General features: G+C 49.9%; 1 protein-coding gene across 1 annotated transcript in view; it reads left to right on the top strand.

Annotated features, from left to right (window-relative positions):
* The window catches only part of LOC102553495 (uncharacterized), a 510,601-nt gene that overhangs the window by 303,983 nt on the left and 183,404 nt on the right, over positions 1 to 23,214 (top strand). The gene's annotated exons all lie outside the window — the stretch shown is intronic.

The raw sequence follows: 23,214 nt of genomic DNA, 5'->3' as shown, positions 1-23,214 counted from the left end.
ATGCCACTTTGGGGTACTAGGAGTGGTAAGGGCTTGGAGCATCGTAGAGTGAGGTTCAGAAAGCCTAGTGCTGAGATGTGCCAGCACTGCCCACGTGATGGACTCCCACACCTTAGCTCTCGCTCTCCCTCTGCTGCCCCCTCCCTCCCCAGAAAGAGCCCCCTGCCCCCTGGCAAGGAGCAATCTGCCCAGGCCATCCTGCGCTTCCTTACCAGTGCCCCTAACTACATTCACCATCCATTCACTGTGGTCCCCTAGGATCCTTACTGTCATCTGCTAACTCCATCCCCCAGCCTGACTGGTTAGCTCTGTTCTTATCTAGACCGAGAAACTGAAGCTCAACACCTGTTAAGAATCCCTAACCCTGTATGTAATGCTGGCAGACAGTCTAGCATGGCTGTCCTCTGAGAGGCTCCATCCAGCATCTGACTCAGACAGATGCAGACACCCACAGCCAAACAGTGGCTGGAGCTTGGGGAGTCTTAAGGAAGAATAGGAGGAAGGATTGTGGGCCCTAAAAGGGATGGGAACTCCACAGGAGGACCAACAGAGTCAACTAACCTGGTCCCTTGGGGCTTTCAGATACTGAACCACTAACCAAAGAACATACAAGGGCTGGAGTTTCCCTGCACATATGAAGCAGTTGTGCAGCTTGGTCCTCAGGAGGGTCCCGAACATCTGGAGGGGAGGCTGTCCCAAAAGCTGTTGCCTGTGTATAGGATATGTCCTTGTAGCTGGGCTGCCCTGTCTGGACTAGTGGGAGAGGAAGCGCCTAGCCTAGCAGAGACTTGAAGTGCCAGGGTGGGAAGATAGCCGGGGGTCCCCACCTCCTTGGAGGAGACTGGGATGGGGGATGTGGGAAGGATTGTGGGAGGAGGTGGCTGGGAGGGGGCCAGTGAATGGGATATAAAGTGAATAAGTGAAAGTTAAAAAAAGAATGCCTGGATTCCATGGGAGTGGGGTGCCTCTGGAGCTCAAACAAGCATCCATCAGTCTACACCTAAGGGAACAGACCCTGCTCCCTCCTGTGGAGGTCAGCCTCTCCCTGCCTTCCCTGGCCCCATTGCTCTCTCCTAGGCCTCCTTTGGGATCTTCCCGGCTCTCTGTGGATAGTGCCACACATTTTCATATGTGTTTGCCTCTCGTGTAAGGCTGCTTTGAATAAAAAATATCGGGTTTATGTCTTTCTTTTGGAAGAAAATTCACCTTAGGAAACAAGTGTTTATTGTTTCAGATCATGGGCCAGAAACATGGAATGGTCTGGCTTCTACAAGCACATATGCCTTCGGGTCTAAAGGGAGTCAGTAAGACAGTCCCCCAACCCATCATCAGTCCCAGAAGCGGACACCTAGAACTCCCCAAATCCCCAAGTTACCGAGCACACATCTTGGTAGGTAGTCCAGAAAGTGGACCCTGGGGCTCACTACATCTCCTGTCCATAGCTGTACACATTGGCTACTGATCTGGTATCATCAGAAGCTTGAGGTTTTCCGAAGACCACATGAGTTGTCACTTTATTTCCCTCAGGGGATGCCAGCCGTACTCTCAGTCCATTCCAGTGTCCGTAGAAAAGACAACCCTCATTTCCGAGAACGTAGCCACCCCATCCCATGTCTCACCGTGTTGAGACCCAATGGAAGCTGCAGCCTCTTTCTGTCCTAGAAACTCCCTAAGCTCTCACACTGGTGTCTGGAGAGAACTCAAAGTCCACATTTTTGGTTCTTCTGGAAAGCAAACCTCTTTCAATGGACAGTACAGTGCAGTATAGGGATAGACCCAGCGTCTCTTCTGCCTCCCCTTGGTCTTCTGACTTTTCTATGTGTGTTTGCTGCCCTCAAAACACAACTCATTGATTGCTGTAGCCCCAGTCTGAGTGTGTGAGCACCTCCGTGTGTTAGCCGCATAAGCACTACATTTGGGACGGTGCTAAACAAGCACTCCGTTGTCGCTGCTGCTTCAGGGTCTGCCTTCCCTTCATCATGCTTGAGGCTTTGATGGGCAATGCCATCTCAGCTTTGTCCATAACTGCTGGGGTGTCAGCAACTTGCCACCTTTACTAATGGTACCCTACCTCTAAGGTGATCACTGCCTTGCGATTCTGACCACTTCTTGAAGGACCATGATACCGGGCATCCTTACTGGGACCCTGTAGTGTCCCCATCATGAGAAGACCACTACTCGAACGCTCTGATCTATCTTGGGGTGTTGGAGCACCAAAGCATTTACTCCCCCACTGGTTCTTGGAGTCCACAGCCTCAGGACTGCCCCCCAGACCACCAGTCAATTCACTGTGCCATCTCTGCAGTTTCAGAATTGCCTAGCACCCAGATAATTTGACATCATGCTCTGTGTGTGTGTGTGTGTGTGTGTGTATGTGTGTGTGTGTGTGCGCGCGCGCGCGCGCGCGCGCGCGCGCGCGCTGATCCCAGAGCCCGCTGCCCCTTGGGTCCCCAGGGGTCCTCTCCCGGGAAGAGTTGTGCATACTTGAGCAGAGGCCGTACCCTCAGCACAACTTATCAGTGCACATGGGCAGGGCTCCTGACTTGTCTCCATGTCTGCACGGGCTATTCTAGAGTTTTCTAGCTTTCGAATTGCATCCCTGCTGAGAAATCCAAAGCCCTTCCAATCCTTCTCCTGTCACCATTCTCCCTTTTCCTCTGAGTGTCTTTAGACTTTTTCTTTCATTCTTCCTGTCTGTGGTTCCTGGATATTTCTGGCTAGGTCCATGTTGATCTGGGTACCTGGATCCGACATTCCCCTGGCTCAGCTGCTGTCCTCTAGTTCTCTCCAGGGGTCTCCTTGTCCCTGAGCCTGGTTCTCTGCTTCAGCAACCCCTCCTGTTTGAACATACTTTTGTGTCCTTGTCTAGGCCGGTCAGCCTGGGTCTCATTGGAGACTTCCATCCACTTAGCTCTATTTCTGAGTCTTAATCTTCCTTCACATGGCTTCCTTCACAGCCATGGACTTACCAGTGTTCGGGGGGGGGGGGGCTGAGTATGTAGCAGGCATTCTGTAAGCCCTGAGGGCCATACTTATCAAGAGCAGACCTTCTCTTCAGTCTGCTACCAGTGGGGAGTATTTTCCCATGGACCTCCAAACCCTTGCTGCCCTTGTCCATGAAAACAGGACACCACAGAGAAGGAGGTGAGAGGCTACACACAGATTGTCCCAGCTCTTAATAATGCTGGATTAGACATCTCGTCTCCACGAGGCAGAGGAAATAGGGCAGGTCAAGCGCAGAGAGCCCAGAAGGCTAAACGTACTACTGCAGTCCTTTAGGAAGCAGATTGTGCTGAGTGGAACCAGCAGGCACGGGAATGGAGAAGAGAAATCCAGCAGCGGCCTAGACCCAAACAAGCCTGAGTCCAGGACAGCCAGGCCAAGTGCAGGGCCTCAGCCTGGGCCCCACCCAGCTGACTGAACCAGCAGGGTCTCCATGGAGACACAGTAGGATAAGAGCTCACCCCACCCTTCTTGGCCACACATCTTTCTTCAAAATGGCTGTGCATACCCTCTACCTGACCTCAGACCAGGGGCCTTTCCTGTCCACCGGTCAGTCAGCCCCATGTCTGCCTATGAAGTTGGTTACTATACCACGGAACTTAAAAGTGGCAGCCAGGGATGCAGAGCCTCTGTGTCCTTGATCGTGAGATTAACGATCATGATGACAAATACATTGGACGATTAAGGGAGGCAAGCTCTTCCTCATCCATTTCCATCCCTCGGGTCATTAAGCCTTGCAGTTAAAATGGAAAGATGTTCAGTGAATTAGCACAAGGCTCAGGAGCCATGCTTGGGGAGGAAGCCATCCGAGGCCGGGGATGTGTGAGAAATCCGTCTTTTCACATCAGACTACAGAGTCTTGGAGCAGCTCCAGTGTGGTCAATGGTCTGTCCACATCGCGTGCTCCTGGCCTTTGATTAGACCCATGGCTGAGATCTTACAAGCTTAGTGTAGTCTTGAGGATTGGGGCAGAATCCAGGCCTTGTGGATAAACTTCACGGAAAGTCTTTCCAAGGTCCCATTTTGAGGTGGCCAATCCCAACTTCCTGACTTGGAGATGACTCCCGAGATCGGCTCTTGCTGCCTTAGCCTGGCTCTGTTGTTGCTGCTCAGTGGGTTACACTGGGTCTCGATACACTACACAGCCAGCCTTCTGTTGTTGGTGGGAGCTGGACCTTCTGTGCCTTCAGCCGCCCTCACAGCCTTTCTCTAGCTTTGAGGTCAGCGTCCCTCTTCCCAGCTCAACTGGGACAAAAGCCCCTCCTTGCCAAGAGGCCTGACACTGACAGTTCTGGAATTTCTGGTTGGGAAAGACATCAAGCCTGGGGAGTCTCTGATTCCTCCTCTGGAACTGTGTGATCACACGACCTCATGCTCCTGCCTGTCCCCCACCTCCAGACCCAACAAGGTCCCTCCTTCCTACTGACTGTGTAGTTCTGGACTTCCTGAATCCCACAGCCAGGTCTAGCTTCGAGAGAGGCACAAAGGACTTAGAGCCATAGCTTGCCTGTGACCATGCCTGAACACAGGATTCTCCCTAAAGGCTGGCTGTGGGATCCTAGAAAAGTACCTACACAATGACCCCAAGAAGATACTGCAGGGTATGTCTTTATAGGTCACAGGACTGGGGGTGCTAACAGAAAGAAAGGACCTGGGCCCATCCTACATGCTGTGTCTGCCTATGACCCTGAGGCAAGCGCCATGCTGGGTACTATAATTCCTCCCATCTCCTTGCTGCCTATGGGGTGCTAGATGGCCATGCTGATTTCTATGGGGTGCTAGATGGCCATGCTGATTTCTATGGGGTGCTAGATGGCCATGCTGATTTCTATGGGGTGCTAGATGGCCATGCTGATTTCTATGGGGTGCTAGATGGCCATGCTGATTTCTATGGGGTGCTGATGTTCCATGCAGGGTGAGCACAGACAGACTGACAGGCTGGCTTAGCCTCTCCTTGGCCTCTACAAAGCAGCTCATGTTGTAAAAGGCGTGAGCCCAAGACAGGAAACCAAAGAGATGGTTACATGGGGACTGGAAAGCATGTGTGGGGAATCGAGGAAGCTCATGGGCTGATCCAGTGAGGAGTGACTGGAAGCAGAGCTTTCCATGGACTTCGGAGAGGGCCCTGATGGGAGGCTGGGCATGGGGTTGCATAGACAAGTGCTGGCTAATAGTGTGCGGGGTGGAAGCAGCTGGGTCCCCGAGGCTCATTTTCTCAGGAAGACGGCCATGACCACTCCAGCAGGAGGCTGGGTGATGAGGAAGGGACTGCCTGGCCTGGGGCAGAACTGTCTCAGAGCTACAGCGGGAGGGCGTCTATCCTTCAGTTCATAGTCTGAGCGCTTCAGACTAGCGGGAGATTGGAGGACTTCTTTCTAGGGAGACTGGGGGGGGGACCAGAAATTAAGTTTTGTTTTTTTTTTGTTTTTGTTTTTGTTTTTTTAGCATTTTGAAAGCAGTCACAAAGCAGAGTTAAATAGAGTTCTTCAGACTTCTCCTCTGTGAAGCCAGGAAATTCTCCTCTGTGAAGCCAGGAAACAGGAGAAACTCACTTCAAAGATAGCATAGGGAAGATGGCTTCCTGTCAGAAATTTTAACCCAGTCACTAGGGACAAAAGTCTCCTCAGAACTAGTCAATAAACTCATCTAGAAAGAGAGCAGAGAAAGGCACGATGGCAGGAAGTTCTATGGAAGAGGAGGTGGCCGGAGGGGAGCATCTCCCCGGGACAGGACATAGGCTGACAGTCTCTACCTTGTGATGGGAGACAGGATTCTCACAGTCTTTGAGTAAACCAAAATATTGCACCGCAGATGCTGGGGGAGGAGATGTGTGTGAGACGGGTGTGGCCTCCATGGCCAGGGTCTCATTTTCTCACACATGACAGCAACAGAAAAACTGAAGCTTAAAAGGTGAAGAACATGGACCTCCTGCGTGTGAGGGGTTCTCCCCTTGTTCCTTAGAATACCCTCTGCAGCCTAGCCAGGCCTCTGGCAAGCTGGGCTGGACATAGCCCTCCCGATCCTGAGCCTCCCAGGTCTAGTTGAGTGTTTTATGTTATGCAATTGGGAGCTGGTAAAACCATTTTTTTTGAAGGTAGTATTAAAAATAAATAAATAAAAGTGTACCTGGGTCCCAAGCTGGGTTTAATGAACACAGAAAAAACACAGTGGCCAACTGTTCAGGGTCCCTGGACCTTCCCAGCATTCCTTGGCACTCAGTTGGCCAGACTAAAGAATTCTGAGCCATAAATGGTTGTTTTTCCATTTGCAATTAGCTAAAAATAATTAACTGATTTTCCCTCGTTATCTAATTATCCCTATTCCCTAATTACCTGTGTGGGCTTTGCACTGGCTGTGGACTTGGTAACAAGTGAAGGAGAGGAAGCCAGGCTTACTGGCAATACTTGGCTTTGGGTTTCCAGCTTTAGAGAGTTTTATCAAGGAGGATTGCCTCAGTGATCACCCATTCCTCTGTGCCTACAGGGCTGCTGAAGCTTCCACTCGGATGATTTTAAGGTGTTCACGCTCAATTTAATGCTCTCTAAATATACATTTAACTAGAAAGTTGGTCTTCTCCCCAGAAAGACAATGGTGGGGGTTTGAGGCCCACGCCTTTGAGCTGGGACCTCACGTAGCAGCAGGAAGCCAGGCTCCCAGACTTCAGAGTCTGTATCAGGGCCTGGCTGGGCCCTGTGTCAAATTCTCACACCTCACAGCACAGAGCAGTGGCTCCTACACTCTAGCTCTGCCCCTTGACAGATGGGCACGCAAAGCCCAGAGAAGTGGAGCAGCTTATCTAAAGACACACAGCTAATGCTAGGAAGCAGGGGTGAAGCCTGGGTCCCATGGCCTGAGGACTGTCAGTGTATGGCAAGTCATCAAACTGTGTCCCTGCCCTCCAGACCTCACGTATTCAAAGCTGTACTAATCTTATGTGCAGAAGCATTCAGCTGGATAGTCCTAGAAGCCAGTGCAGTATGTCATAGAAAAGCCACGAGGGCACACGTTCCTGGTTCCCATCTTCTGATAGAAGCATAGACTCTACCTGACTAGAAACTGCAGAATCTATAGGAATGGGCTACTGTTGAGAAATGCCTAGGGTTAGAAAAAGAAGGAGGCCCACAGGATAAGCAAGGAAGGAAAAAAGAAGAGTAAAGGGGGGGAATTTGCTGTGGATTTCCAAGATGGTACCCAGAGACACCCACCACAGTAAGTTAAGGAGTTCCAGTGGACATGTGGGTTGTCATGTGACCTGGGGTCAACATCAGGTCATGACTTCCCTTCTCTGCACCCAGATGTCATGTGGGCACAGCTCTGGAATAAACATCTGCAGGCATCCAAGACCCAGGGTCAGCCAGCCTGGGGCCAGCGCAGGAGCCCCAGGATCAGGGGATGAGGCATCTTTCCCAGGACTTTCAGCTCTAGAGGTAGGCTTTGGTATTTAATCGGCCCTCTCTTATGAACCCCCAGGAACCCAGTGTTCTTCAATGTGTGGGTGACTATACGGTTAAGACCCTAAAGACAGTACCACTTTTTATGGTGACATCTTCGTTCAAACCAAGTCCAGTGGCATTTTGATATGAGAACTGGTGACAGCATATCTTAGTCACCGTTCTATTGCTGTGAAGAGACGCCATGGCCAAGGTAACAGAAAGCATTTGACTGGGGCCTTGCTTACAGTTTTAGAGGGTTAGTCCATAATCATCACACTGGGGAGCAGGCAGGCATGGTGCTGGAGCGGTAGCCAAGAGCTTTACATCCTGAGAGCTTTACATCCTGATCTGCAGACAGCAGGTAGAGAGAGCAGGACTACCCTTGGCATGGGCTTTGGAAACCTCAAAGTGCACCCCCAGTGACACACCTCCTCAACAAGGCTATGCCTCCTAATGCTTCCCAAACAGTTCCAAAAGATCTGGGGAACCAAGCATTCAAACACCGAGCCTACGGAAACCACTCTCATTCAAGCCGCCACACAGCTAAAGTCACAGGTTGGGGTATCATTGCTTCATCTCATGCCAGATGCCAGACCCTGGGGTCTCAGAGGACCCATGAGACCCCCAAGTGTGTTGGTGTAGTTCAGAGCCTAGAGGGTAGATCTGAGCCTAGGACGCTATCCTGGTGTTAATGTAGGACGCTATCCTGGTGTTAGTGTCCTCTGTTCCTGGAGCAGTTTCCTGGCAGGATTTACTGAGTGCTCTGGTTCTTGAAAGAAAGACTGAGAGTAAACACATGGGGTGGGGGGCAGTGTTCTCCGAGGCTATGGGAAATCCATGGTCCCACCCAAAATAAAGGGAAGCCGGCAATGCATAAAACACGTGGAAGATGGCTGCACCTCCGTTTAGGTCTCTGAAGACACGTGCGCCCTGCCCTTCTGATCCCAAGGGTGTGAGCCATTCTCCTCTGTTTCTGAGACATTACACTGGTTCCCCTGGAGCCAAGAATTCTTTGCTCTGACCGCAGATCTCTGCTGTGACCGTTCCTGGGGAAACACAAACAGATGTCTATTTAGACCCAAATAGGACACAGGGATGATAGACCTGAGAAAGAATTCTGCCTAAGTCTAGCTTGGTGAACCTGTGGTTTCATGGATGCCTTACATACGTATGGACGACGCAAGGCAGCCTCTTCCCCATGCTGAGTGATGGGAAAGCATCGCCCCTGTGCTCCCTGCCTGATGTGCAGGTAGCTGGTCCTGTTTGGAGTCTTCTCTCCACAGCATCAGTGCTGTGTGTCTAACCTCAGGGAGGGGCCTGTGAGTCTTCTCAGTTTCGGGATTTTGTTGAGGTTTAGAAGTTTCCTTACCTTCCTGAGGCTTACGAGTACCCCTCCACCCTCCAGAAGGAAATTTCAATTTGGAGAACATGGACAGCTACCTATTACTCTCACAACACGGCAAATTACTCCCCAGAGGCTCAGCTGACATAGGTTCAGACCCTGCAGGGCTCAGGCGGGCTCAGGAGGCCCCTCACATTGAGGGCTCAGAGACCACTTTGAAAACCACTGTCTGGGTCTTTCCAGGCAGAAGTGGAGACAGCAGGATGCGAGTCTATCTAGAAATAGCCCAACTACAGCTAGTTTCTTGGCTTTGATTATCTCTCCACTTGGGGACTGAAGGGGGAGCCCCCTTAGTTCCCTGCTCACTTGGGAATGTGAGTCTTTGTCTCTGCTCTGTCCGTATCTGGTTCTGCATTCCTGCTGCAGTGTAGCTCGGGGCCATTCATCTGGGTCACGGGGACCTTTGTAAAGAATGTGTTTTCAATTAAGCTGCTCTAACTGTGTGCTGGGTGCTCACCCAGGGCCGCCCAAGAGGCAGCACTCAAGGCCCCTGTGAAGCACCATTGTGCTGCCGTGGTCCTCATGCAGAAGTAACTCTCGGTCACGCACTCCCCTCAGAGGGACACGATGCACATGCTGCAGCAAAGCTACTGCAGTGCTGGGCGTCACAGTGAGGACGCTGGGGGCTGCATGGCTCTGGGGTTAGATCTTTCTGAGGCAATGAGAGAATGAAGAAGTGACAGATGGATAAAGGCAGACAAATGAACCGACAGGAAGCTGGGATTGGGCGGACTGGACTCTCTGTTGGAAAAAATCCCACAGCGTCCCAGAAGTGCAGCCTGTTTAGTACCCAGGGTGGAACAAGGAGATGGTGTTATGGAGTTCAGCAGGATGAGGAGGATAGATTATTACACACAGATAAAGAAGAAGGCAGGGTTCATGATACAGGTCTGGATCAAGGGGACCCAATTTAGCTGATCTCAACAGGAACGGGTCTCTATAAGGAACAGATCCCGGGCCGTAAACACCCAGGAATGAAGGCTACGGTGCACACTTTTAGTCAAGGCACAAGGCGGTGCCTACATCAACAGCACACATTCAGTCAAGGCTTCACTTCACTGTGGGGCTCTCCTCACTCCCTATAAAGTGTCACGGAGCTAATGAGAAGGTTCTGGGTATGAGACAGCTCTCCCTGCTGCTCCACGAGGTACTAATCCTTTGTTGGTAAGGTAAACATCTTCTTCTAATTGTTTGAATTCATCTCAGCTTGATAAGCTCACAATGTAAGCATTTTATAGGTGTAATTCAATTAATTTCCCCCCAAAGAAAAGTATCAGTTAGATGCTTGTAAACATACGGGTTAAATTGTATGTCTTCATTCCTCCCACTCCAGTGACGGAGATGGGGAAGAATAGACCGTAAACATCGTGCCATGAACTTGCTCTTCTTCTTTCTCCTCTTGCTTTTTCATTGCCTGTCAAATTATTGCCGAGACGCCCATAGTTGGTCGCGAAACATTGTGATCCAATACTAGCGAGCAGGGAGACGCCATGTGTAGGTTACACATTGAGTTTAGGTAATGTACCAGAAAACACGGCATGAAAACACTAATTTTCTCAATATATATCAGTAGACATGCTGTTTACCAATGAGAAGTGAAGATGGTTTTTTTTTTTAAACAATTTGTGAACTTGAAGTCTCGGCTGGGCAGCAAGCAAACTTGCTCTAGCTGTACTTGAACTGGGAATGGAAGTGCCTAGGACTCCGTAAGTCCACCTGCATGAGAGGATGTCCCAGGTCCTGGGTTCCAGAGAGAAGACTGCTTCGCTATTTGCTAGGTGGGCAACACTGCTGTTAGACCAAACCCAGGCAGCTCCCCTTTTCCCTCCATGATGACTCCTAGGGCCACTCAGAGCCTCCTCCTGGACATGACCCCCACACCCCGCAGCCCATCCTTTCGTGGCGGGAGCAGAGAGAGCTGTTATTAACCGTGCGTCTTGAGCTGTTGAACAGGAGAGATGGTTTAATTTAATTTATCTGGCCTATAAAAAAAATAAACTAAAGAGAAGCGGGAGATGTGTCATTACCCGCCTTCGATGACACCGGCACTCAAACGTTTTATTAGCGCATTATTGAACGGCGTCTCCGACGAGAGCCTCTTTGTCTCTTGTGCCATTCTGCGAAACCTATTCTTCAATTTTAAGGAATAAATGTTGTCTAAGAGCACGAGAGAGAAATAGAATCTTGTGGCTCGTGGGTTGGTCTGGAGGTGGCCCTCTGGTGCTTTCATCAGCTCTTTCCTTAGATTCAGACATCGGGGTATCGGGGAGCTTCCTCCAAGGATTCTTTAAATCAGTGAACCTTACAAAATACAGCAGAAGAAACAAACTCCACGAGCCCCCTTTGCTCGCTGGCTCTGTGGAACATTCCAGGGAACGCTGGCTTGGTCACCAGAGTCCATTTTTGGCAGCTGATGCTGCCGTGTTCCAAGGCCAGGCCTCGTCTTGCATACTAATAAGTACCTGCTAACACAGAAATGAACACAGGGTGACCCAACACAGAAGCCGTGGCTTTCTCCATGCTGCAGAACCTGGCAAGACGACACATTCATTCCACAGCCCCATTTCTTTTTTAAAAAGTGGTTGAAAAACTCTTTGAATCGTGGAACAAGGCCATCAGCCTTGAAGGGCACATTAGCCCAAGCAGGGACAAGGCCTGCCAGGTAAGCAGCCTTGGGAACCTGTACCGTGACAGGAGGAGGGGGTGCTCTCTCTGGCCTAGCCTTATATATGGCTCTCTCCTTACCCGTCCCTCTGTAGTGATGTGCTTGTGGCTGTGAAGTTTGAGGTCTGAGGAGATATTCCAAGGAGTTGAGTGAAAGGGCCAAGGAGACGCTTCTGCATGTGATCTGTCAAATAAATTAAGTACATTTTACAGACCTCTTACCTGTTATCTAAATACAGCTTTGTGAAAGGTGGTTTGATTGTGACAGGGTCTCGTGTAGCCTAGGCTAGCCTTGAACTCACTGTGAAGCTGAAGTTGCCCTGGGATTATAAACTCGCGCCACCCACCGTGTGTAGCTCTGTCACCATATTCCATTTTATCGGCACCAACAACGAAATCCTATCACTGCATTTGCTCGACAGCGACAGACCTGAGTGTCCTTATCAGCAAGCGAACGAGGATGCAGAGAAACAGCAAATGCTCTCTCCACCCCTGTCACTGGATCGTGCCACCCGATCTCCGTCAAAGCAGTTTGTAAAAGTACCAGCCAGTGAAAACACTGCCGTGGCCACTGACTTAACAGACACCAGAGCCAAAACAAGTCTTACTCTGTAATAGACAGTTTTTTAAAATCTTTTATTTTCAGAGACCTGGTTTATTGCTCTATGTTTAAAGGTTAAAAACACTGGTAATCATCTTTATATTGATCTGTGGCTCCCTCCCCCCCCAAAAAAATCTGCATGTGTTATGGATTCATAAGAGAGCATTTTAAAAGAAATGTAGGACATCCACATTAAAATCTGTCCCCAGGGATTTGCAGCAGAGGCCAAAGTGGTTAGTGATCGGACTCCGTTTCTCTCCTCTTAAGTTTCTTGGGGGCGTTCCTCCTGTGTGTCAGTGGAAGGGCAAATAAATCCTATGAAAGAAAAGCAAATCTTCAAGTTATAATCATTTTCTCATTTCTCAGAGTCAGTGCTGTGACTGTGCGTGGTCCCTGTGGTATGAATTTTTCTGTTGTGTGGTGGGGAAGTGCTGTAGGCCAGTGGATTCAGCGAGGCACTGTCCAATAGTTGCTGTTAGCTATGCGTACCTTTTCAGATTTAAATATGATTTTGATGTACTTAAAAAATCAAGTAAAATTAGAAACTCAGTTCTCCCGCAAGCCGCGTCTGCGGTGTCTGGTCACGCTGTGTGGTTCATGGCCACCACATTACATTTAGTGACATACTTTTCCATCACCAAGGTCTGTCGATGCCACTGTCTTGAGAGAGCTCAAGCTTCTAGTCGAGGTCTTGCCAAAAGTCAGGGTATGGTACAAATGGGTAGCTCTCTGCACTCTGCCCATCTTTGCATGTATGTGAGGAGTCTTTTGTAGTGAGGGGGAAAAATCATTTTGATGATGCCTCTTTTTGAGTTTAGACTTGCATGAATGTATTTCCAATTTGGCTCTAAGGTCCACTGATTTGGAGATCCACTCGCTGTTTGGAGGTTCCCAGGCTCCTACAACTATGTCCCAGGATATCCCACACTGCTGTATCCAACTCAGGATAAACCCATTCCCTAGGAAGGGGGTGCTCACAGGGTGGCGTCTTCATTTTTAGCTCTGACAGACAACAGACTGAGTAAAACCCTTAGCCAGGGTCGCCGAGAGGAGCCAAATCCCTCAGGACCACACCAAGGCTTGCACAGTGTGGCCTCTCTAGGGAGGGACTCAGAACCACAATGGGTCACACTGGCATGGAAGGTTCTGGACAATGATCCCTCCTGTACCTCAACGCCCTTAACTGCCCGCCCTTGAGCTTGGTGCGTGTTAGTCATCCTGGGGCATTTATCTGTGTTGGATCCAGTACAGGGCGGATGAGAATCGCCTGCTGCGTCCACGGGGTCATGTGGAAGTTTCTTCCTTCCTGGTACTTATCTTACTCAGCGTATCTGAAAGCTCCGATGCCCGCGAGGATATGTATAACCCCGGATGATGAAGTAGCCAGCCAGAAGGCTGCAGGTCACGTGTGATAGGACCGTGGCGCCCTTCGGAGCGCTTGCTATCCTCCTCAGGCCCTGTGCACCCATGCAGCTGCTGGCGGATGCCGTTCTGCACTCGTTTTGTTCCCCCACCCCCCTGTAGCCTCTTTGCGCAGGGAACCCAGATGCAAGTGAAACGGCCACAAAGGAAGGATCTGGGTTAAATGCGTGCTAAACAGGTTTAAAATTACTGTTCATTGTGTGGGGCAGATGCAAGCTTCACACAAATGCAAAGCATGCAGATGCCCGGGAAGGCGGTTCCACAGCCGCAGCTTCAGTGCCTGATGCTGCAGGGGTGAGGTGGGTGCCTTCCTTGTTGTCCTCAGCGAGTGGAGCAAGTGGGGCGGGCCAGCCCATGAATACTGGAGAGCTAGCACGGGGCAGGCACCCTATTCCTTAGGCTGTATGTGGTTCTCTTGTTGCTCTGACATGAGTCCTTATCTTTCCAACATCAAACAAGTGGCAAGCACATCCTTGTGTCTTCTGGATGTCCCTATAGAGGTACCTGGAGACTTCCTCTTTCTTCTTTTTTTTTTCTCAATAATTTATTCATTCACTTTACATCCTGTTCACAGCTCTCCTCCCTCCTCCCCTCCCAGTCCCACCCTTAAAGTTCCTTCCTCCCATTACTCCCTCTCCTTCTCTTCAGAGAAGGGGAAGCACCCGCACCCCTTGGGTATCACCTCTCCCTGGGACATCCAGTCCCAGCAGGACTAAGCACATCCTCTTCTACTGAGGCCCAAGCTGGCAGTCCAGTTAGGGGAAGGGGATCCAATGGCAGGGAACAGAGTCAGAGACAGCCCCTGCTCCAGTGGCAAAGAGTCCGAAAGGCACAGGAACACAGAACATAGTGAGTATTCCACTAGAACGTGTACCACGTCACACATCTAACAGCACAGCCCAGGATTCCTGAGGAACATGCTTCGTGAGCACATGGCGATGAGATTAGGAAGTTATGCCCTTCCCCCTGCTCCAGTGTTTGTCCATCAGCATCTTTATGAGGTGGGCTGGCTTTGGAGACAAACTGACTCTATGACTGACTCTTCAGAAAATACCCAACCAAAACAGCGGTGCCTCCACTGCCTAAAGGAATGCTGACGTATACGGGACCCAGGAGCAGATGCTCATACAGCAGACATAGTATGTTTAGCTGTATAAGATTGCTGTCGACGATTTCCACCTCTGAGATCCTGCTGGTGTGGTGTGTTCTTCAGAAATTAGCTCCTTTTAGAAAGACATATGTTTAATAACTCCTCTTCTGTACTATTACTGCTTGATGGATGTCAGGGCAGGAGGTCCCCTTCTCAGAAGCCTCACTCTGTGTAACAGTCACACAGAGAGCTGTGGGAGTCTGCTCCCAATCAACAGGTCCTCAGATGCCAGCTGAGGACCCAGTGCTCATCAGTCTGCTGTCCTCCCCTCTCTCTCTCTCTCTCTCTCTCTCTCTCTCTCTCTCTCTCTCACACACACACACACATTCATACTCTCTCTCTCACACACACATCTCTCTCTTTCTCACACACACACATAGTCACACACACTCACTCTCTCTCACACAGGCACACAGTCTCTCTCTCTCACGCACAATCTCTCACACACACACACAGTCTCACACACACTCACACACACACTCAGTCTCTCTCTCTTTCTCTCTCTCTCACACACACAGAGTCACACACACTCATTCTCTCTCTCTCACACACAGTCACACACACAGAGTCACACACACTCTCACACACACACACATACTCCCTCTCTCACACACAGTCTCTCTCTCTCACACACACACAAACACACACTCACACACTCAGTCTCTCTCTTTCTCTCTCACACACACACAGTAACACACACACTCTCTCTCACACACACTCATATTCTCTCTCACACACACAGTAACACACACACTCTCTCTCTCTCTCTCTCTCTCTCTCACACACACACACACACACACACACACACACACTTAGCCAAGTTTGGAACAGGGGACAGGGGTAGCTATTTTAGAAGAAGGTTCTGTTTTCCCGCTTGAAAAACATGCAATTTCTCCTGCATTCACTAAGGAGGTTCTGTGTGTTGGATGGCTCCCATGGGTGGTAAGTTCTTAGCCCATACCCACTAAATTCCCATGAGACAAATGTGCCCTCAGTGAAGACAGCGTTCTCAGTTCCTGACCCCAGCAGATTTCCCCTAAGACTACGCCATCTCTCTACCACCATCTCTCGGCTTTAATGCAGAACATGACAGTCTGCATTCTGTATCAGGCCAGACATTTGGGGGTGAGGACCAAAAGCCCCCATGCTAAAACTGGTGAGGGTGGAAGAGAGAGCATTTTTGGGGGTGTCACAAACCAGTCAGTTTCTCCTTGTGTCCCCTAGAGGAAACTGGAGCATCGGGAGTGCCCAGGCTGTTTGCTGTGCACGCAATGCTAAACAGGAAGTCAGCACGGAACAGTTTGCTGTGCACACAATGCTAAACAGGAAGTCAGCACGGAACAGTAGGACACACACATCATCCCGGCTCTCCTGCTACATTATTCCTTCTTTATTAGGTTCAGATGTGGTGAAGAGCCTGGCTCCTCCCTGGAGGGTGACAAGTGGTTGTCTAGAACCCTTTCGGGCAACAATTATCTTTATAAACAGGCCAGTGAATGGCCACCGCCACACTTGCAGGAACGGGGACACCAGGGAGAAACACTCCAGCCTTTGCACACAATGCAGCCGGGTATTAGTCACACAACTTGGGGCCATGGAACCAGGAGCATAAAGAGTGGGTCATCAACAGCAGTCCCCTGTCCCTGAAAACATTCTCTGCTCACCCACTCCACTTTCAATTAGCAGGGAACAGACGGAGCCCAGGTCAACCCTGATGTGCTGGGCTGGTGAGGCGGCAGGGAAGGATGTCAAGAAGCAAGGTGGGCGGGCGCTTGTTTGTATTGGAGAATGGGCCTTGGGAGATAGGCCTTCTGTAGGTCCCTATTCTGGTCACCCACCCCCACTACTAGCCCTTACTGTGATGGCCTTGATGACCTCTAAGGTGAGACGGTGACAGGTCTCCAGAGCCAGGGAAGATATATTTGCCACCTCGCACAGTGACAAAGTGACAGAATAGTTCTGAAAAGTTAGTGGATGTTTGAAGAAAAGCCTCATCCACTGGGGTCCACTCATCGCTCGATATGCCCATCTGCAAGTGGAAATACAAAGGGTGCCACCAGGCCTGAGTGGCTATAACCAACACACACACACATACACACACACACACACACACACACACACACACACACCAGTATTTCAAAATCACCTCTGTGGTGAAGTGGGGCAAGGAGCCTTACTCCACTCCTAGCAGGACCAACTAGGGGAGCAGTGATTTTGGTTACAATGTGGCAGATGGATTAGCCACAAGGTTTCCAGCCTGGGCAACCTACTCCCAGAGGGAGAGTTTAAGAGTCTGTAGAGAGATCTCATGAATGGTAGAGCAGTATGCAGGAGGTCTCATGACCCAGGTCAGGAACTCTGGGTCAGCCTTGTCTTTTCATGTGGGAAGCTAGGGTGGGAGGTGGAGAGAGGTTCCCAGTAGGAGGGGAGAGGGAAGCCCAGAGGAACAGAGGCTCCAACACTCCCTGTACATGGCTCTACACAAAAGGCCTCTTCCACAACACTGGTTGAAGTAACTGTACCAACCCATACTGACTGATAAACCGAGACTTGAAGAGAGAGCTCCCATCCTAGGGCTGTCCAGGAGGCTAGAATCGTCTTTTCCCAACTCAGATCTGTCGTTCTTTCCTCCAGGGAAGTTGGACCTTTGTGGAGTTTTGCCTAGCGCAGGTTCCTAAACTAAGGCAGTGGTCTCTCAGACTCACCAGAAGTTTCCTGGAAGTCTGTGGGTGCATTTTTATGTCCAAGTATAAATTTAGGAAGCAGTGTGGTCCAATCTGGCCCCAGTCAGAGACATGGACTGTTTAGTAAAAAGGGTTCTTCCCAGTCTTCCTCAGCCCCCACCCCCACCCTGTGAGCCATGAAGAGCACCCGCCAGTCAGACCAATTCCTCTGCAAGGAGCACCCAATCCAAATGGAGGAGAGCATGTAAGGGAGAGGACGGCACTCGTTTGTCAGTTCTGGTATTGGTTTAGCAGCCCCTGCAGGGTTGACACTCAGCTCGGATAGTGATACTTACAAAACAGTTGCTGTGTGGCCTCCACATTCGTGTTTTCCACTCTTGAAAATTTTTTAAATGATATTTTTCCTATGCATTGTTGTTGTGTCTGTGGAACCAAAGCTACAGATAATTGTGAGCTGCCAGGTGGGTGATGGGAATTGAACCCAGGTCCTCGGGAAGAACAGCCAGTGTTCTTCACTGCCGCGCTATCCCTCCAACCCCCCGTGTTTTCCACTTTTGAGGCAGAAAAAGAAGAGGTCATGGCTAAGCGTAAGGAGGTAAGATGTGGTGTTACAATTTCGTTTCACAGAACCCGGGATCCCTTGGCTATCTAGCCACAGCGTGGCTGGGAAGTGCTACCAAAGCAGAGGAGGGGAAAGTAAGGAACATTAGGCTGAGTTTGGGTGAGCCAGCCTAAAATAAGTCATGCTCCTGTTGTAGGATAGCTCAGGCTCCTCCCGGTCCTCTCTCATGGAAGTGGAGACGTAGTGTGTTGGTGGAATGCTTGAGTTTGCTGTGTGGACTCCACACATGTGGTGAAGAATCTGTAGAAGACAGAATGTTCTAGTAACCAACATGGGGAGAGACTATCCCAGAAACCATCCTTCAGCAGGAGAGATAAACCCATACATCAGGATATGGTATGGCATCGGGGAGAGCCCTGTGCAGGCACTCAAGGTAACTGGGACCTGAGCAGGTTGACTATGTTCAGTCAGCGTCCCATCACTGGGATAAGACATCCAAGATGCTTGGCTTATAAGGATGAAAGGTTTGTATTGGGTCGTGGCTTCAAAGGTATCTTCTGCCCATGGCTTCCATGGCTTAGTTCTCAGCACCACACTGGACCCATGGCAGAACAGTGCCTTGTGGCAGGGATGTGGTAGAGGAAGGTGGGTATGCCAAGGTATCCAGGAGGCGAGAGAAAAGCAGAAGGGCCAGGGTCCTTCTAGCTCCTTCAAGGAAATGTCCCAGTGTTGGAACTTCCTTCCCCTCCTATAGGGTCCACCACCTTCCTATAGCACCGGAGGCTGAGGACCAAGCAAGCCTTCAACGTATGAGCCTTTGGGGATAGGGTATCTAAAACATAGCATACAGATACCTGAAAAGTCTGGTCTGTGTCTCCCTAGTGGACCATGTCATGGCCAGTCTGGAGGATCCTCTTGGCTACCACACGAACCTAGCAGGCACTGTGGGAATTATGTGGCTTGGAGCCCTAGGACATCCTGCTGTCTTCTGGGATCTGTGGTTCCAAGGCATAATGGGAAGGTGGGGTGAGAAGACAGGCAGGGCCACACTGTGCTAGCCCTGAGCAAGCTGCCATGCTATCCTACCTACCCTGGGTGAACCCCTAGCCCCTTGCTGCTGCATGTTGTTTTTCTGTAACAAAGTGGCCTCTCTGTCCCCAGACAGTGTCCTTCGAGGTCCTAGAGAGATCTACCCTTGGAGCATGACAATCCGAACATGGATCGTGGATATTGGTGCTGCCTACGTGAGCACTACTAACCACCATGGCACACGGCGTTCACCCACAGGGGAGGGCCACTCTGCCAATGGGCCTTCACCACAGATGTCAAATGATAATGCCTGGGATCCAGAGTTCAGCCCATGGCTTGAGCAAGTGCCCTGTTTCTTCCTTGATCTGCACATCTCTAGGCTGAGCACTTCCCTAACTGATATCTAAACTAAATATAGAGAGCCTGTCTAAATTTAGCACCACGAATGAATCTCTCTATTCATCGCCAGTCTCTCCACTGCCAACCCCCAGCACCCCACTGAGATTTAATGATCAGACCTTGGATGTGAGCTGCTGAGCCTTCCTGGAACTGGAGGAGGCTAGCGCTGTAAGGAGAGAAGGAACAGAGAATAAACCTCCCGCCCTGTATCCTGTGCCATGAACCACACCGGGAATCAGAAATAACCATGGATGTTTGGAGAGGAGACAGCATGGTCCAGGAATGTTGGTTTATTCTAGGAAGAAATGGAGATGCTCACAGCTGAATAAGTAGCCCAAAGTTGACCGTTAGTGTTGGGTCATGAGATGATGACATGTTCGTTAGGAGAAAGCCCTGATCAGCCATGATGAGCTTTACGACCCGCAAGTAAGAAAGCCCAAGACCACCCACAATGGAGAGATCCAGAAATGGGGCTAGGCTCATGGTCTGCTGGATCTGCAGTCTCCTGACTTCTGCCTTACCTGCCATGCATCTCAGGGTTCTCAGGGTCCAAGATGGCTGCTGGTGCTCCACCCATCAAATTCTGCGCAGCAGGACAGCAGGACGTAAAAAGAGAAGTGAAAGCTGTATTCTTGTCCTTTCAAGAGACCGAGAGGTCTACACAGCCTGTTGCCTTGCATTTCATTGGGAAACCTTGGTTGAATGGCCATACAGTGTGGCAAGGGACAACCGGACACACTGCAACAGTATGATTGGTCAAGAACCAGGTCTCAGTTAAGGCAGATAAGAGGGAAGTGGGTATTAGATAGTTAAATCTGCCTCCTTCCAGAGAGAATTCCTAACCAGGGAGAACATTTCAACAGGTCCCAAGGAGCAGGGGGTGTGGGTGGATCTGGAGTTGCCTGAAGATAAATCTTTATGAGAGAATGGATAGGGTGGGAGCCTGGCCAGCCTAGTGAGGCAAGCAGGTTCTGCCGGGTCACAGAAAGATGAGTTTGGATGTGGTCATCGGTCTGCATCGCAGCCACCAGCTGGACCGGTGACCCGGCCCCAGGCTGAGCTGAGGAGTCGGACATGATTAGAAGACACCTGGAGGAATTCATCAGTAAAGAGGCACCAGTTAGGAAATCTGTTTCAGGGGTGGCCTCTGGGCAGCCGTAAAGGCCTTTTTAATGGAGGAGTACGTCCCTAACTACCCCCACACATATTCCAGAACCCAAGGGAAACAGCCTGAGGGCCTCTTGGTGTGAGCAGTGAAACACCCCGGTGGGATGAATTACTGCTGCAAGAGCAGCATATTCATATCGGACTGAGAAGCACAACAGCCGGGTACAGTGTTCCAGGCAAGACATCAAAGTGAGCCCAAGGCACAGGGGGGGGGGCCTCCAGTGGCATAAAGGGAACCGTGGGAGTGAGCTGGTACAGCCAGCCTTCCTGGGAAGGGCGCATAGCTGCTGGATACCTCAGCCTCTTCCAGCCTCCACTCCTCATCCCCACAGGGGCCTAAAGCCTGAGGTAGGGAGCGTGAGCACTTGCCATTCTCCACAGAGTAAGCCTTCCTACTAGTGGGCACTGGGCTGCTGGTGTGGAGCACCTAATAGAGTCCCCGGGTGGAAACCGCCCTGCCTGGAAGACATTGCTCCCTAAGTATCCTGGGTGCCCTGGATAGCAGTGAGTGGACCTCAAAGTGAGAAAGACAACACGTATGACTTTCACAGTATATTTGTGTGTGCGTGTGTGTGTGTGTGTGTGTGTGTGTGTGATATAGATAGAGACAAAGATATATATATATATATATATATACAGAGAGATAGAGAAATACATAGATAGATGATATATAGATATATATACATTAGATCTATAGATAGTATAGAGATATAGAGATGACATATAGATATATAGATAGATGATATATAGAGAGATGGAGATATAGAGAGATTGAGAGACAGAGAGATAGGGAGATATAAATATAGAGATAGAGTATTTTTTAACAAGTTTACGAACTTGAGTTTTAATGATGGCCCAGTTCGATGAGCAGCTAGGTCCTAAACGTGTTAATATTTTAACAAGGGGTCTTTTCCAGGGCAATAAGATAACCTCATGCACTATTTCAGACTTTCCCTTCCACATGGGGCCAGATCCCTGGCACTTTCACACCGGCCTCTACTTGGCAACCCCAAGTTCTGATGATGCACCAGGAACTCCCTTTACTGGAAAGGAATGGACACCGGCAAAAGGGAAGTGCAGGTGTAATCCCAGCATGAGGAGGCAGGGGCATGAATATCTGCTCAACTTGAGGGTAGCCTGGTCTACAGAGAGAGTCTTAGGACAGCCTGGGCATAAATAGTAATACCCTGTGTCAAAAAGGCAAACCCCTGAGAGAAAACAAACAGAGGGGGGTTGGGTTAGCTGCTCTCACTGGCACCTGTTTGTCTTGAACAAGTCTGTTGGCTTGTGACTGGCTGAGACTTACCTTCTCCTTCTGGCGGTGGGCTACTGTGTATGGTCACGGTACACAGAAAGCCTTCAGGCCAAACTTAAATAACTTGGAGGCAGCTTTCGGCCAAGCATCCCAACAGTCAGGATGTGGCTTCGATCCGATTCTGCTCTGTGTGGCTCCTTCTTCTGCACTTGCCTTTTTCACTTACTGTGTCTAAGACGGTGACCTACTTGGATATTAGCCAGTGAAAGATGGGCCCCTGGCAGACGGCAGTTCTCACCATCACAGGTCTCCCCTCTTTCCTTCACTTATTTGTACGGACACCATTTGTCATGCTCTACATTAAAATAGGCACACGCGTCTGGTCTGAACTTTCAGAGATGTCATAGATCTATCTGTGGGGCCACATGACAGGCTTTACTGCCCCTTGGGGAGTCAGTACTTTCTTTTAAAAGTAATATTTGTAGTTGGGAATGTGTGTGGCTCGGCGTTTAAGGACATGATTGTTTCAGCAGAGAACCTGAGTTCTGTTTCTAGTACCACCCATGTCTGGGGTCTCACAGCTGCCTGTAACTCCAGCTCTTGGGGATCCAGGACTGGACTTCTTCTGGACTCCGTGGGTACACACACACACACACCTGAAGATAATATTCTTAGCAGTCCTGCCTATTCATTTTTCAGAATATCCTGCCCATTTCTGAAGGGCGAGGTTTTACTGGAATTATTACTTTTCATGTGAAGAGTGAGAGCTAGACTCTAACTTCCACATTACCCTGCCGGCGTTCATTTTGGTTTCCTCTCGTTCAGCATTACCCTGTGTCCTGAGAAGCAGCCACAGCTTCCTTGTGAATTCTCTTTCCTGCTGTCTTGTTTCCTCTGGTTGTTTGAATGCTCTCCTCCTTCTGAACCCTTGTCTCAGGGTGTGACTGGCAGGTCTTCTCAGACAGATGACAATTCTCCACATTTTACGTCCTTGCCTTTCTTATGTGCTTCAGAGACGGAGGATCTCCCTCAGCCCAGCCTGAGCAAGAGCTTGCCTTCCCAGTAGTAGCTGTAGATTCTACCCTTTTGCCCGCCATACCTTAGCCACCTCAAGGTCCAATGGGTGCCTCACAGGCACATCCAACCCCAGGCCTGAAGGCTACATGTGTCCCAGCATTAAGTCATGAATTTACTGAGAGCATTATGGAATATAATATGATTATTTATTTATTTATTTATTTATTTATTTATTTATTTATTTAGGAGTGGCTCTTGGGTACGAGCTTTGCAGATGACAATATGGCCCAGAAGGAAAAGGTGATAGCTCATGCCCACTCTAAGCAATTCAGCGAGGTCTGTCTATTCATGATTTTTTTATGGCATGTTTGTCAACATGCGATTACACATAAAAGAATAAGGTGTCACTTCACAAGTGAGGGGGGT

This window comes from Rattus norvegicus, chromosome 16 (genome assembly GCF_021556685.1).
Source record: "Rattus norvegicus strain SHRSP/BbbUtx chromosome 16, alternate assembly SHRSP_T2T, whole genome shotgun sequence".
NCBI lineage: Eukaryota > Metazoa > Chordata > Mammalia > Rodentia > Muridae > Rattus > Rattus norvegicus.
The sequence above is the reverse complement of the archived record's forward strand: the minus strand, read 5'-3'. Positions and strand labels throughout refer to the sequence as shown.